Below are 13,819 nucleotides of genomic sequence, written 5' to 3' on the forward strand. Positions count from 1 at the left end.
CTGAGGTCAGGAATTCAAGACCAGCCTGGCCAGCATGGCGAAACCCTGTCTCTACTAAAAATACAAAAATTAGGCCAGACGCAGTGGCTCATGCCTGTAATCCCAGCACTTTGGGAGGCCGAGGTGGGCGGATCACCTGTGGTCAGGAGTTCAAGACCAGCCTGCTGCACTGCACTCCAGCCTGGGCGACAGAGTCAGACTCTATCTCAAAAAAAAAAAAAGAAAAAGAAAATTAGTCAGGCGTGGTGGCAGGCGCCTCTAATCCCAGCTACTCAGGAGGCTGAGGCAGGAGAATCACTTGAACCCGGGAGGCGGAGGTTGCATTGAGCTGAGATCGCGCCACTGCACTCCAGCCTGGGCAACAAGAGCAAAACTCCATCTCAAAAAATAATAAAAATAGAATAAAATATAATGTTCCATACTCATCTACTTTTTCATCTAGTCAAACACGGTGTCCAGGTTATTTTCATCCCTTGTGGACCATCACAACCATCTTCCAACTGGTTTTCTTGCTCCTAACCTCCCCTCCATTCACAGCTTCATCTATTCATCATGAATTGAGTTCCTCCTGTGTGCCAGGTGCAATTTACAGATCAGTGACAGGGGCTCTGTTCTCAATGAGTTGAGATGAACAGGGAAAACAGGTAAACCAACAACCCCAATATTGTGGTTGGCGTGTGCCATGGCACAAATATAACACCAGGTGCCACCAGAGTATAGAAGAGAAGGATTAGGGACAGCTTTCAAGAAGAGAGAATGTTTGAGCCAAGTCTTACAGGATTAGTATGAATTGGCCAGGAATTCAGCCCTGTGAGGCTAACTTTCTTTGACCAAACTCTGATAATTTTTTTTCGCTGAATGCAAATTTTCCATGTATATATTTTCAAGACAGAGTCTTGCTCTGTTGAGCAGGCTGGAGTGCAGTGGTGCAGTCATGGCTCACTGCAGCCTCTACCTCCCTGGCTCAAGCAATCCTCCCTCTCAGCTTCCCAAGTAGCTGGGACTATAGGTGTGCCCCACCATGCCTTGCTAATTAAAAAACAATTTTTTTTTTTTTTTTTTTTAGAGACGAGGGTTCACTATGTTGCCCAGGCTGGTCTCAAATTCCTGGGCTCAAGCAATCCTCCCACCTGGGCTTCCCAAACTGCTGGGATTACAGGTGTGAGGCACCATGCCTGGTCCCATATCTTACTTTTCTTTTAAAGCAGACTTTAAGGCTCTTAAAATGCTATTTTCACATTTTAATAATCATAATTCAAGGACAGAATTAAGTTTTAAGCTAACAAATGACTATATTTATTAAGAAACTGAATCTCAGGCATAAATTTGCTAAATGTTTTTCCCTGCAACACATGTATAGTCATATCCCAAATACTATACTAAACAGATTGTTATGTTGCCTTTTTGAGACCAGCAGGGTTCTCATAGATTGCGATGCAGTCCTAGCCCATTCAGGCACAGACTTGGAATCTGAGAAAGTCAGGTTTATTAACTCGTTGCAATGAGGTAGACTGTACACCAGAGGACCAAAGGACAGTTTTTTGTTTGTTTTTCTGTGTGTGTTTTTTATTTTATTTTATTTTATTTTTTGAGAGGGAGTTTTGCTCTTGTCCAGGCTAGAGTGCAGTGGCATGATCTGGGCTCACTCCAACCTCTGCTTCCCAGGTTCAAGTGATTCTCCTGCCTCAGCCTCCCAGTAGCTGGGATAACAGACGCCTGCCACCACGCCTTGCTAATTTTTGTATTTTTAGTAGAGACGGGGTTTCACCATGTTGTCCAGGCTGGTCTAGAACTCCCGACCTCAAGTGATCCGCCCGCCTCAGCCTCCCAAAGTGCTGGGATTACAGGCATGAGCCACCACGCCTGCCCTCAAAGGACAGTTCATGTAGTATTTGGGGGAAGGGTGGAGATAAACTTTCAATGAAGCAGTGTTTTGACAACTCAAAGCAAAACAGGGCTTCTGTAAAAGAATCAATGTCAGGCCTGAACTGCAAAATGCCCTTAGAGTGTTGTTTCCTTGGAAACTGCAAAGTTTAGATGAGGAATGCTGTGTCCACAGATCCCCATTCGGAAGCCTTGGACTTGGGTTGTCAATTAAGGCTGCTTCTCTGTATTAAGGTGACTTAGAGTCACCTGGCCAAGAGTGGAATATTTCATTCTTACTGATAGAATTTCATACAGCAAAGTTTCTGATACTCTGTCATTTCAGAGAACAAAGGCTTTCAGTAAGAGAGCAGTGGTCATTCAAAGAAGACAATACTTTACAGCTGTAATGTGTCATTGGGAGAGACGCTTTCTTCTTAATTTTGTAGATGCCTTTATGTGTGTCTGTTATCCTAATCTGGGCAGGGCACAGTTTTAACTTTCTCAGTCCTACCAATTTTTCATCAGTGCTCATGTTACAATAAAGCAGGATCTGTAGAGGAAACCAAAGCTGCCTGAGTGAAGCCTGTGGCTGGTTGGCCTCTGTTGCTGGCGTGGGCTGCTTGCCTTGCAGGGGTAATGGAATTGTGCGTAATGCTTACGTATCTGGGCTGTGAGCTTCTTGCGACCTGGGCCTTTGAAAGATTCCATTTGTTCTACCAGTTCCCGGAACACACTGTTGAGACAACTCAGAGATGAGTCATCGGGGTTGCTCCCAAGTTTTTACTGATCTGCAACTCTCAACAGATCCAAGATGGGGGTAGTGAGTGCCACCTGTCTCCTGACCAACTTGTCCTCACAATCCCAAGGGCTGTAAAGGTGCTAATGACTCCGGTTGTTGCTTGATTAGCAAATAATCATTTGCATATGTGTCAAAATCGGCTAACTTGAGCCTTCACGCAGAGCCTTAAGCCATGCTGTGAGCTACTTGCAGAATCTCTGGCCCCGCCTTCAAAAGCAAGGCCTCTCCTTTAGTGATGGAGGTGTGGCACTAATGCTTCCTCTTTGCACAAGCTCTGATGGGAAAATGTGATAATGCTCTTCCAGAACATCCTTAAATAAAATGCAAACAGGTAAGCAATAGTCATGAATTTCTCAACATTAGCACTTATAGAATCCAAAAGAAGTAGTCTCATGTTTAAATGAATTCTTAACATCTTAGACCACCTTGGTGTGTAATTCCTCTGTGCTGACGTAGAAGTAGCTAACATTAATGACTTTAAAGGCTCCCAAACGAAGTGGCTTTTCGTGTCCCCTGTTCTTGTGTTTTTGTTTGTTTGTTTGTTTTGTTTTTGAGACAGTTTCCCTCTGTTGTCCAGGCTGGAGTGCAGTCACCTGATCTTGGCTCACTGCAACATCCGCCTCCCAGGTTCAAGTGATTCTCCTGCCTCAGCCTCCTGAGTAGCTGGGGTTACAGGTGCCTGCCATCACACAGGCTAATTTTTGTATTATTAGTAGAGACGGGTTTTCTCCATGTTGGCTAGGCTGGTCTTGAACTCCTGACCTCAAGTGATCTGCCTGCCTTGGCCTCCCAAAGTGCTGGGATTACATGTGTGAGCCACTGCGCCTGGCCTTTTGTTTTGTTTTGTTTTTGATAGAGTTTCGCTCTGTTGCCTACGCTGGAGTGCAGTGGCTCAGCCCACTGCAACCTCTACCTCCAGGGTTCAAGCAATTCTCGTGCCTCAGTCTTCCAAGTAGCTGGGATTATAGGCATCAGCCACCATGCCCAGCTAACTTTTTTTGTATTTTTAGTAGAGACAGGGTTTTGCCATGTTGGCCAGGCTGGTCTCCAACTCCTGGCCTCAAGTGATTGGCCTGCCTTGGCCTCCTACTGCTGATTACAGGCGTGAGCCAACGCGCTAGGCTCTGTTCCTGGGTCTGTAAATTGCCAAACAGGTGTGAGTTCCCCAGGGTTCCCATGCATGTGCAGAAATGCCAGGTTTTGCAGGGCTTTAGGGACTAGGGCCAGAGTAATCTTTCTTCTTTTACTGAGTAAGCTGCTTTATAAAGTAACTTCGGCTTTTTTTTTTTTTTGAGATGGAGTTTCACTTCTTGTCACCCAGGCTGAAGTGCAATGGCATGATCTCAGCTCACTGCAACCTCTGCCTCCCAGGTTCAAGAGATTCTCCTGCCTCAGCCTCCCAAGTAGCTGAGATTACAGGCATTAGCCACCACACCTGGCTAATTTTTGTATTTTTAGTAGAGATGGGGTTTCGCGATGTTGGCCAGGCTGGTCTTGAACTCCTGACCTCAGGTGATCTGCCCGCCTCGGCCTCCCAAGGCACTGGGATTACAGGCGTGAGTCACCGCGCCCGGCCAACTTTGGCTTTTAAGTGTTTAGCTTTTGGTTCAGAATTACTTTATTGAATCAAATATAGTGGTCCCTGCTTATTAGTCCCTGCTTCCCCCTTTTCTTCTTTTTTACCTAATAAAACCCTGCTTTACTCACCCTTCAGACCATCTACGAGCCTCAGTTGTCTTGGCCATGGGATGGACAAGGACCCCATCTTTAGCTGAACTAAGGAAAAGTTCTGCAACACAAGGCTGCCAAGATGGCTTTCCTTTTTTTTTTTTTTTTTTCTGAGACGAAGTCTCGCTTTGTCGCCCAGGCTGGAGTACACTGGTGTGATCTCAGCTCACTGCAACCTCCGCCTCCTGGGTTCCAGCGATTCTCCTGTCTCAGCCTCCCAAGTAACTGGAATTACAGGCATGCATTACCACGCCTGGCTAATTTTTGTATTTTTAGTAGAGACGGGGTTTTGCCACATTGGCCAGGCTGGTCTGGAACACCTGACCACAGGTGACCCACCCTCCTCAGCCTCCCAAAGTGCTGGGATTACAGGCATGAGCCACTGCACCAGGCAAGACAGCTTTCCTCTATATGACATGTGATAAATAATTCCTAGGGAGGATCACAGTCTGTCAAAATATATCATGTGCCTTCGTAGAGATTCCCAGAGAGCATTACACGGATGACACAGACTTGCGTGAAATGTGCCTTCCCCAGTGTGTTTTGTTTTTGTTTTTTTGAGACGGGGTCTTGTTTTGTTGCCCAGGCTGGGGAGCAATGGTACAGTCAGAGCTCACTGCTGCCTCAAATTCCCCGGCTCACGGAATCCTCCTGCTTCAGCCTCCTGGGTAGCTGGGACTACAGACGTGTACCACCACACCTGGCTAATTTTTTTTTTTTTTTTGTACATACTGTGTTTCGTCATGTTGCCCAGGCTAGTCTCAAACTCCTGGGCTCAAGCAATCTTCCTGCTTTGGCTTCCCAAAGTGCTGAGATTACAGGCATTAGCCACAGTGCCTGCCTCCACTGTGTTTTGAATATGTGAAAGTTGTCAGAATCAAAATGGAGCCACTAATATTGACTGGGTGCAGTGGCTCATGCCTGTAATCCTAGCACTTTGGGAGGCCAAGGCGGGCGGATCACTTGAGGTCAGGAGTTTGAGACCAGCCTGACCAATATGGTGAAACCCTGTCTCTACTAAAAATACAAAAAAAAAAAAAAAAAAAAAATTAGCTGGGCGTGTTGGTGGGCACCTATAATCCCAGCTACGCAGGAGGCTGAAGCAGGAGAATCACTTGAACCCGGAAGGCAGAGATTGCAGTGAGCTGAGGTCGTGCCACTGCACTACAGCCTGGATGACAGAGTGAGACCCTGTCTCAAAAAACAAAACAAAACAAAAAACAAAAAAAAATGTACTCACTAATATTAAAACAAAAACAAACAAAAACAAAACCTCTGACAAACAGAGCTGGGGAAGGCCAGGAAGAGAAATTCTCATGTTCCTATGCCTAATAAAATCTATCACAGAAGACTGCAAAAGTCTGGGAGCGGTGGCTCACACCTGTAATCCCAACACTTTGGGAGACTGAGGCGGGTGGATCACAAGGTCAGGAATTCAAGACCAGCCTGGCCAAGATGGTGAAAGCTCATCTCTACTAAAAATAAAAAAATTAGCCGGGTGCAGTGGCAGGCAGCTGTAATCCCAGCTACTCCGGAGGCTGAGGCAGGAGAATTGCTTGAACTCAGGGGGTGGAGGTTGCGGTGAGCCAAGATCACACCACTGCACTCCAGGCTGGGTGTCAGAGTGAGACTCTGTCTCAAAAAAAAAAAAAAAAAAAAAAACTGCAAAAACCACAATGTTGCACAAAGGCCATCACAGCCTTACACACAAAATACTTCTGCAAGGACATCTGCCCAGCAACTGCCTGTTCAACCTTGAAGTGGCATCACCCTTGTTATTGATCTTTGTAGGCAAGGATAATTATCTTAAAACAATTATGTAATCCTCACTTTTTCCTTTAACAGCCTTTGTGTTCTTTTGCTTCCCTCGATCCACACATAGATTACTATGGTATGTGTATTCCTACACTATTCCATGTGTGTCCAATCTTTTAGCTTCCCTAGACCACATTTGAAGAATATTTGTCTTAGGGCCACACTTTTATTTTTATTTTTATTTTTTTTTGAGACGCAGTCTCGCTGTGCTCTGTCGCCCAGGCTGGAGTGCAGTGGTGTGATCTTGGCTCACTGCAAGCTCCACCTCCCAGGTTCACGCCATTCTCCTGCCTCAGCCTCCCGAGTAGCTGGGACTACAGGCACCCGCCACCACGACCAGCTAATTTTTTGTATTTTTAGTAGAGACGGGGTTTCACCATGCTAGCCAGTATGGTCTCGATCTCCTGACCTCGTGATCTGTCTGCCTTGGCCTCCCAAAGTGCTGGGATTACAGGTGTGAGCCACTGTGCCCGCCTGTAAATTTTTAACATATAAACAGTTATAAACATAAAATAGTACTAAAAAGCAACAAAAACAGCATTTCCCTCCCGTAGACATGATCCTGTTGCTCAGAGGTATCTACTTCCAATTCACTTTTTTTTTCTGGTATTCACTTTCTCTGTCTAAATAATAATATGTTTATATTATGGATTCTTGATTCATATTACTTTAGTTAATTACATTTACTTTATATTATGGTCAGAAAGAAACCTAGAACTCTTCTCTACCCTGCCTTCAATATGACTATAGTACAGGCTTTCTTTTTTTTTTTTTTTTTGAGACAGAGTTTTGCTCTTGTTGCCCAGACTGGAGTGCAATGGTGTGATCTCGGCTCACTGCAATCTTTGCCTCCCGGGTTCAAGTGATTTTCCTGCCTCAGCCTCCCAAGTAGCTAGGATTACAGTTGTGTGCCACCACGCCCAGCAAATTTTGTATTTTTAGTAGAGGCAGGGTTTTGCCATGTTGGCCAGGCTGGTCTCGAACTCCTGACCTCAAGGGATCCACTCACCTCACCCTCCCAAAGTGCTGGGATTACAGGTGTGAGCCACCACGCCCGGCAGTAGAGGCTTTCTTTTAAAAATTGATATCAAGTGATTACATTATGGGTGAACTAAGCAATGTAAGTTGATTACCATTCCTTTTTTTTTTTTTCTTTCTGAGATGGAGTCTCGCTCTGTTGCCCAAGCTGGAGTGCAATGGCACAATCTAGGCTCACTGCAGTCTCTGTCCTCTGGGTTCAAGTGATTCAGCAGAGTGAGACTCTGCCTCAGCCTCCTGAATAGCTGAGATTACAGGTGCCTGCCATGACACCAGGCTAATTTTTAAATTTTTAGTAGAGATGGGGTTTCACTGTGTCAACCAGGCTGGTCTCGAACTCCTGATCTCAAATGATCTGCCCACCTTGGCCTCCCAAAATGCTGGAATTACAGGTGTGAGCCACCGTGCCCAGCCTGAAACCTTTATATTTTTAACCCATGACTTTTCCCCTGTGACATCCAATGTAAATATGACACTATTTTTAAAAATATGTGTATCAGAATAATTAATTTTTTTCAGTTTCTTTTTTTCTTCTTTCCTACACAACATGAATGTATTTTTTCAGTTTCTTCAATTTTATTTTGTGTTTACTATGAGCAAAAACATAGTTGATACTGTCAGAAAAATTAATTTTATTCTTAATTACTTTGGGAAACAGTATGCTTATTGTTCTGATGCTATTCTTGCTAAAACATTCTTAGAACTTTTCTTTTCTTTTCTTTTTTCTGAGATGGAATCTTGCTCTGTTGCCCAGGCTGGAGTGCAGTGGCTCGATCTCAGCTCACTGCAACCTCCACCTCCTGAATTCAAGCAATTCTCCTGCCTCAGCCTGCCAAGTAGCTGGGATTACAGGGTTGAGATACCATGCCCGCCTAAATTTTTTTTTAATTATTTTTAGCAGAGACGGGGTTTCACCACGTTGGCCAGGCTGGTCTGGAATTCCTGACCTTGTGATCTGCCCGCCTCACCCTCCCAAAGTGCTGGGATTACAGGCGCGAGCCACTGCACCTGGCCATGAACTCTTCATTCTTTTACTTATTCATTCAACAAGCATTTGTTGAGTCTATTTTTGTTCCTGGCAGTGCGGGGGTCATAAAGATGAAAAAGTCTAGGGCTTGTCATCCAGGGGCTCACTGAACGGTGGGTGCAACCCCTGGGTAGACTGTGACAACGCAGGTGGCAGGTGCTCCAGGGGAGGGGTGTGCTAGGGCCTGTGTCCTTGTTCAGGGAGAAAGGGGTGCTTGGGGCCTGAAGGAAGTAACAAAGGCAGCATGAAGGAGGAGACAGTGGAGCTAATCCTTAACAGATGAGCTGGAATTCACCAGGAGGACTCAGGTGCTGCCCGGCACAGGGAAGTGAGAAAGAACGTGTTCCACAGACAGGAGTCATAATTCAGTGTGCCTGGTGGGGAGAGGCCAGAGTAAAAGCATGAAGAACCTTGCCTATCCTACTGAGATGATGAAAAATCATAGAAAGGTTCTAGGAAGATACACTCAGGCAGCTGTGAAGGAAGATAGGGTTAGAGGACAAGAGAGGAAGATGACGTATGAGGCTAATGAAGCTCATTGCACAACAAGGGTGTGGGGAGGCTCTGTGGGAGGTGCCTGAGGGGAACAGGTACACCTTCCCCACTGATTCCTAGAGGGAGTTGAAAAGCTGTTGTTTTTCAACAATACAGGTGCGGGTGGCTCACGCCTGTAATCCTAGCACTTTGGGAGGCCGAGGCAGGCAAATCACCTGAGGTCAGGAGTTTGAGACCAGTCTGGCTAATATGGCGAAACCCCATCTCTACTAAAAATACAAAAATTGGCCAGGCACGGTGGCTCATGCCTGTAATCCCAGCACTTTGGGAGGCTGAGGTGGGTGGATCACGAGGTCAGGGGTTTGAGACCAGCCTGAACAACATGGTGAAACCCTGTCTCTACTAAAAATACAAAAATTAGCCGGGCGTGGTGGCGGGCGCCTGTAATCCCAGCTACTCAGGAGGCTGAGGCGGAGAATTGCTTGAACCCGGGAGGCAGAGGTTGCAGTGAGCCGAGATCACGCCACTGCACTCCAGCCTGGGCAACAGAGCGAGACTCCGTCTCAAATAAAAAAAAAACAAAAAAACAAAAATTAGTTGGGCGCGGTGGTGCATGCATGTAATCCCAGCTACTCGGGAGGCTGAAGCAGAAGAATTGCTTGAACCCAGGAGGCAGAGGTTGCAGTGAGCCGAGATCACGCCACTGCACTCCAGCCTGGGTGACAGAGCAAGATTCCGTCTCAAAAACAAAAAAACAACAAAACAAAACAAAACAAAAACAAAAACCAAACAAACAAAAAAATTGTTGTAACTCTCAGAAATGTGTTAGAACTATCTGGGCCGGGCGCGGTGGCTAACGCCTCTAATCCCAGCACTTTGGGAGGCTGAGGAGGGCGGATCACGAGGTCAGGAGATCGAAACCATCCTAGCTAACACAGTGAAACCCCGTCTCTACTAAAAAATACAAAAAATTAGCCAGGCGTGGTGGCGGGCATTTGTAGTCCCAGCTACTCAGGAGGCTGAGGCAGGAGAATGGCGCGAACCTGGGAGGCAGGAGAATGGCGCGAACCTGGGAGGCGGAGCTTGCAGTGAGCAGAGATCCAGCTTGGGTGACAGAGCGAGACTCCACCTCAAAAAAAAAAAAAAAAAAAAAAGGAAAGTGTTAGAACTATCCAATATGAGAACTGTATGTATGTATGTGTATATATATACACACACACACACATATACACATGTATATACATGGTTCCCATATACATATATATATGGTGAAAAACCAAAACACAGGCTGCACCTTTGGCTCATCCAGGTGAGAACCAGTGGTTAACCTAAGATATGGCCTGGGAAGAAAGGAGAGAGGTGGCCAGGACAGTGGAGTCATCCAATGGCTAGGGAATGATTATATATCTTGGTCAGTAATCTAAAGTGAAGGTAGAGGCAGAGGGAGGAGTCTAGGAGAATTCCTATACTTCTGGCTTGGTCACTAACTTTTGAAATTGCCTTTTGAGTTCCTGTATGGGCCAAGATCAGTTTCATGACTTTATCATGAGAAACGTTTCATGACTTTTTTTTATGCATTCAAGAGAGCATGAACCAGTTTGGTAACCTACATGAATCATCAGATTATTCTCTAACTGACTTTGGGATATTTATAAAAAAGGACCTACTTTCAAAGGATAAGATTTGCCCCCAGTAAGGATTTGTAAGAGAACATGCCCATGCTCTGTCCCTTTTTCCAAAAAATGTTTTCTTCTCTCATGTGGAAATGGGAAAACATTTCTTAATTGGAGAAATGTAGTCAAAACTCAGCCTTTGACTTAGCCAAGGGGCTTGCCATTCTGAAGAGGCCGGGACCTTTCGAGTCCTGGATGTCTCTGGCTCATGCAGTTTCCTCTGTCTGGAATGTCTCCACATGGCCCCCTCCTCACATTTCCAACTTTAGGCTGGGGAATCCTACACACCCTTCAAGGCCCATGTTAAACGTCATCTCTTCTATCAGGCCTTCCTAACACCCAGACATTTCAGGCAGAAAAAATCCCTGCCTCTTCTGGACTGTTTTCCCTACTAGCCTGCGCATTCTTTTAATGGAGGCCCCTCATGCCCATCTCTGAGTTGCCATCATTCACACACCTGCGATACAGCATTTTTGTTTTTTTTGAGACAGCATCTCACTCTACCCAGGCTGGAATGCATTGGTGTAATCATAGCTCACTGCAGCCTTGAACTCTTGGGTTCAAGTGACCCTCCTGCCTAAGCCTCTTGGGTAGCTAGGACCACAGGTGTAAGCCACCACACTTGGCTAAATTGTATTTTATTTATTTATTTATTTATTTATTTATTTATTTATTTATTTATTTTTTGTGATGGAGTCTCGCTCTTGTTGCCCAGGCTGGAATGCAGTGGTGCAATCTTGGCTCTCTTCAACCTCCATCTCCTGGGTTCAAGCGATTCTTCAGCCTTAGTCTCCTGGGTAGCTGGGATTACAGGTGCCCGCCACCACGCCCAGCCAATTTTTGTATTTTTAGAAAAGGCAAGGTTTCACAATGTTGGGCAGGCTGGTCTCGTACTCCTGACCTCTGGTGATCTGCCCACCTCAGCCTCGCAAAGTGCTGGGATTACAGGCATGAGCCACCGTGCCTGGCCCACACTTGGCTAAATTTTAAATATTTTTTTGTAGAGACAGGGTCTTGCTATGTTGTCCAGGCTGGCATTGAACTCTTGGCTTCTAGCGATCCTCCCATGTTGGCTTCCCAAAGTGCTGGGATTACAGACATGAGCTGCCATGGCCCAACATCAATGTAATTCCTTTGGTGGAGTTGTGGAGGCTTCGGAAATGTAGTAACTAGCGTTCCATTTGTCTGAGAGGGTTGGAACCCAGAGGCCACCATTAGGAGGCTACAGGAAGATGTCCAGCCTGGGGGTAGAACCTCTTAGCACCTGGCACCGGCAATAGGTAGCCATCGGGGAAGATTGAAATGAAGGTAGGGTGAGCTGGGGTTCAAAGCCAGGATAATTGCCTCTGGGAGGCCTGGAAGGGCAAGAGGGGACAGGGACCAAGGCAGGAACTTGGCATGGAGTCAGGGGTGTGGGGAAGGGAAAGGGCTACTGGGATGGTTTAGTTGAGGACTTAGGGATCAGAGATAAGGCATTATCCAAAATGTGAGGAAAAGGTTGGGTGCGTCGGCCAGGCGAGGTGGCTTACACCTGTAGTTCCAGCACTTTGGGAGGCTGAGGCAGGCAGAACACTTGAGGTCAGGAGTTCGAGACCAGGCTGGCCAACAAAGTGAAACCCCATCTCTACTAAAAATACAAAAATTAGCTGGGCGTGGTGGCACAGGCCTGTAGTCCCAGCTACTTGGAAGGGTGAGGCAGGAGAATTGCTTGAACCCAGGAGGTGGAGGTTGCAGTGAGCCAAGATCATGCCACTCCAGCCTGGATGACAGAGTGAGACTCTGTCTCAAAAAAAAAAAAAAAAAAAGTCTGGGCGCAATGGCTCATGCCTGTAATCCCAGCACTTGGGGATGCCGAGGTGGGTTGATCACAAGGTCAGGAGTTCAAGACCAGCCTGGCCGACATGGTGAAACCCTGTCTGTACTAAAAATACAAAAATTAGCTGGGCGTGGTGGTGGGCGCCTGTAATACAAGCCACTTGGGAGGATGAGGCAGGAGAATCGCTTGAACCCAGGAGGTGGAGGTTGCAATGAGCCAAGATTGTGCCACTGCACTTCAGCCTCGGCAACAAAGAGGGAAACTCCATCTCGGAAAAAAAAAAAAAAAAAAAAAAGGCCTGGGCGTGGTGGCTTATGCCTGTAATCCCAGCACTTTGGGAGGCTGAGGCAGGCGCATCACTTGAGGCCAGGAGTTCGAGATCAGCCTGGCCAACATGGTGAAACCCCATCTCTACTAAAAATACGAAAAAATTTAGCTGGGCGTGGTGGTGCTTGCCTGTGACCCCAGCTACTGGGGAAGCTAAGGCACAAGAATCACTTGAACCTGGGAGGCAGAGGTTCCAGTGAGCCAAGATCACGCCACTGTACTCCAGCCTGGATAACAGAGCAAGACTCTGTCTCAAAATAAATAAATAAATAAATAAATAAATAAATAAATAAATAAATAAATAAAAAAGAGGAAAAAAATCAAGTGATGGGCCGGGTGCCAGTGGCTCACACCTGTAATCCCAGCACTTTGGGAGGCCGAGGCAAGCGGATCACGAGGTCAAGAGATCGAGACCATCCCGGACAACATTGTGAAACCCCATCTCTACTAAAAATACAAAAATTAGCTGGGCGTGGTGGCATGCGCCTGTAGTCGCAGCTAGTCGGAAGGCTGAGGCAGGAGAACCGCTTGAACCTGGGAGGCAGAGGTTGCAGTGAGCCGAGATCACACCGCTGCACTCCAGCCTGGGTGACAGTGAGAGACTCTGTCTCAAAAAAAAAAAAAAATCAAGTGATGAGCCAAATTGTTGATGCAGACTGCTGCTGTTACTACATTTTGGAAGAGCAGAGAATCGTTAAATTCCATTAAATTTTTTTTTTTGGTGAAAAGATACACATATTTAGAATTAGCCAGCTGGACTCAGTTTAGATGATCCCATTTTTTTTGGCAACATCCAAAACATCGTAATCTGGAGCCAGTTGAACATAACGCCTTCTTCTCTCCATCAGGCCGAATCAGGGTGTTGACCTTGGCCGCATCAATGTCACGGAGCTTCTTCACAGCCTGTTTGATCTGCTGCTTGTTGGCTTTAACATCCACCGTGAACACAAGTGTGGCGTTGTCTTCTATCTTCTTCACGGCGGACTCAGTGGTCCGCAGAAACTTGATGATGGCATAACGGTCAAGCTTGTTTCTCCTGGGGGGGCTATTCCGAGGATATTTGGGCGGCCTCCAGAGTTGCAGTGTCCTGGGCCTCTGGAAGGTGGGTGACGTGCGGGTCTTCTTTCTTTGTGGATGTGGACACCTTTCAACACTGCCTTCTTGGCCTTTAAAGCCTTCGCTTTGGCTTCGGCTTTAGGAGGGGCAAGTGCTTCCTTCTTCGCTTTCAACGCCAT

General features: G+C 46.4%; 1 pseudogene; it reads right to left on the reverse strand.

Annotated features, from left to right (window-relative positions):
* Positions 1 to 13,348: 13,348 nt before the first annotated feature.
* LOC129526617 (large ribosomal subunit protein uL23-like) lies at positions 13,349 to 13,819 on the reverse strand (annotated as a pseudogene).

Source organism: Gorilla gorilla, chromosome 15, assembly GCF_029281585.2.
Source record: "Gorilla gorilla gorilla isolate KB3781 chromosome 15, NHGRI_mGorGor1-v2.1_pri, whole genome shotgun sequence".
Taxonomy (NCBI): domain Eukaryota; kingdom Metazoa; phylum Chordata; class Mammalia; order Primates; family Hominidae; genus Gorilla; species Gorilla gorilla.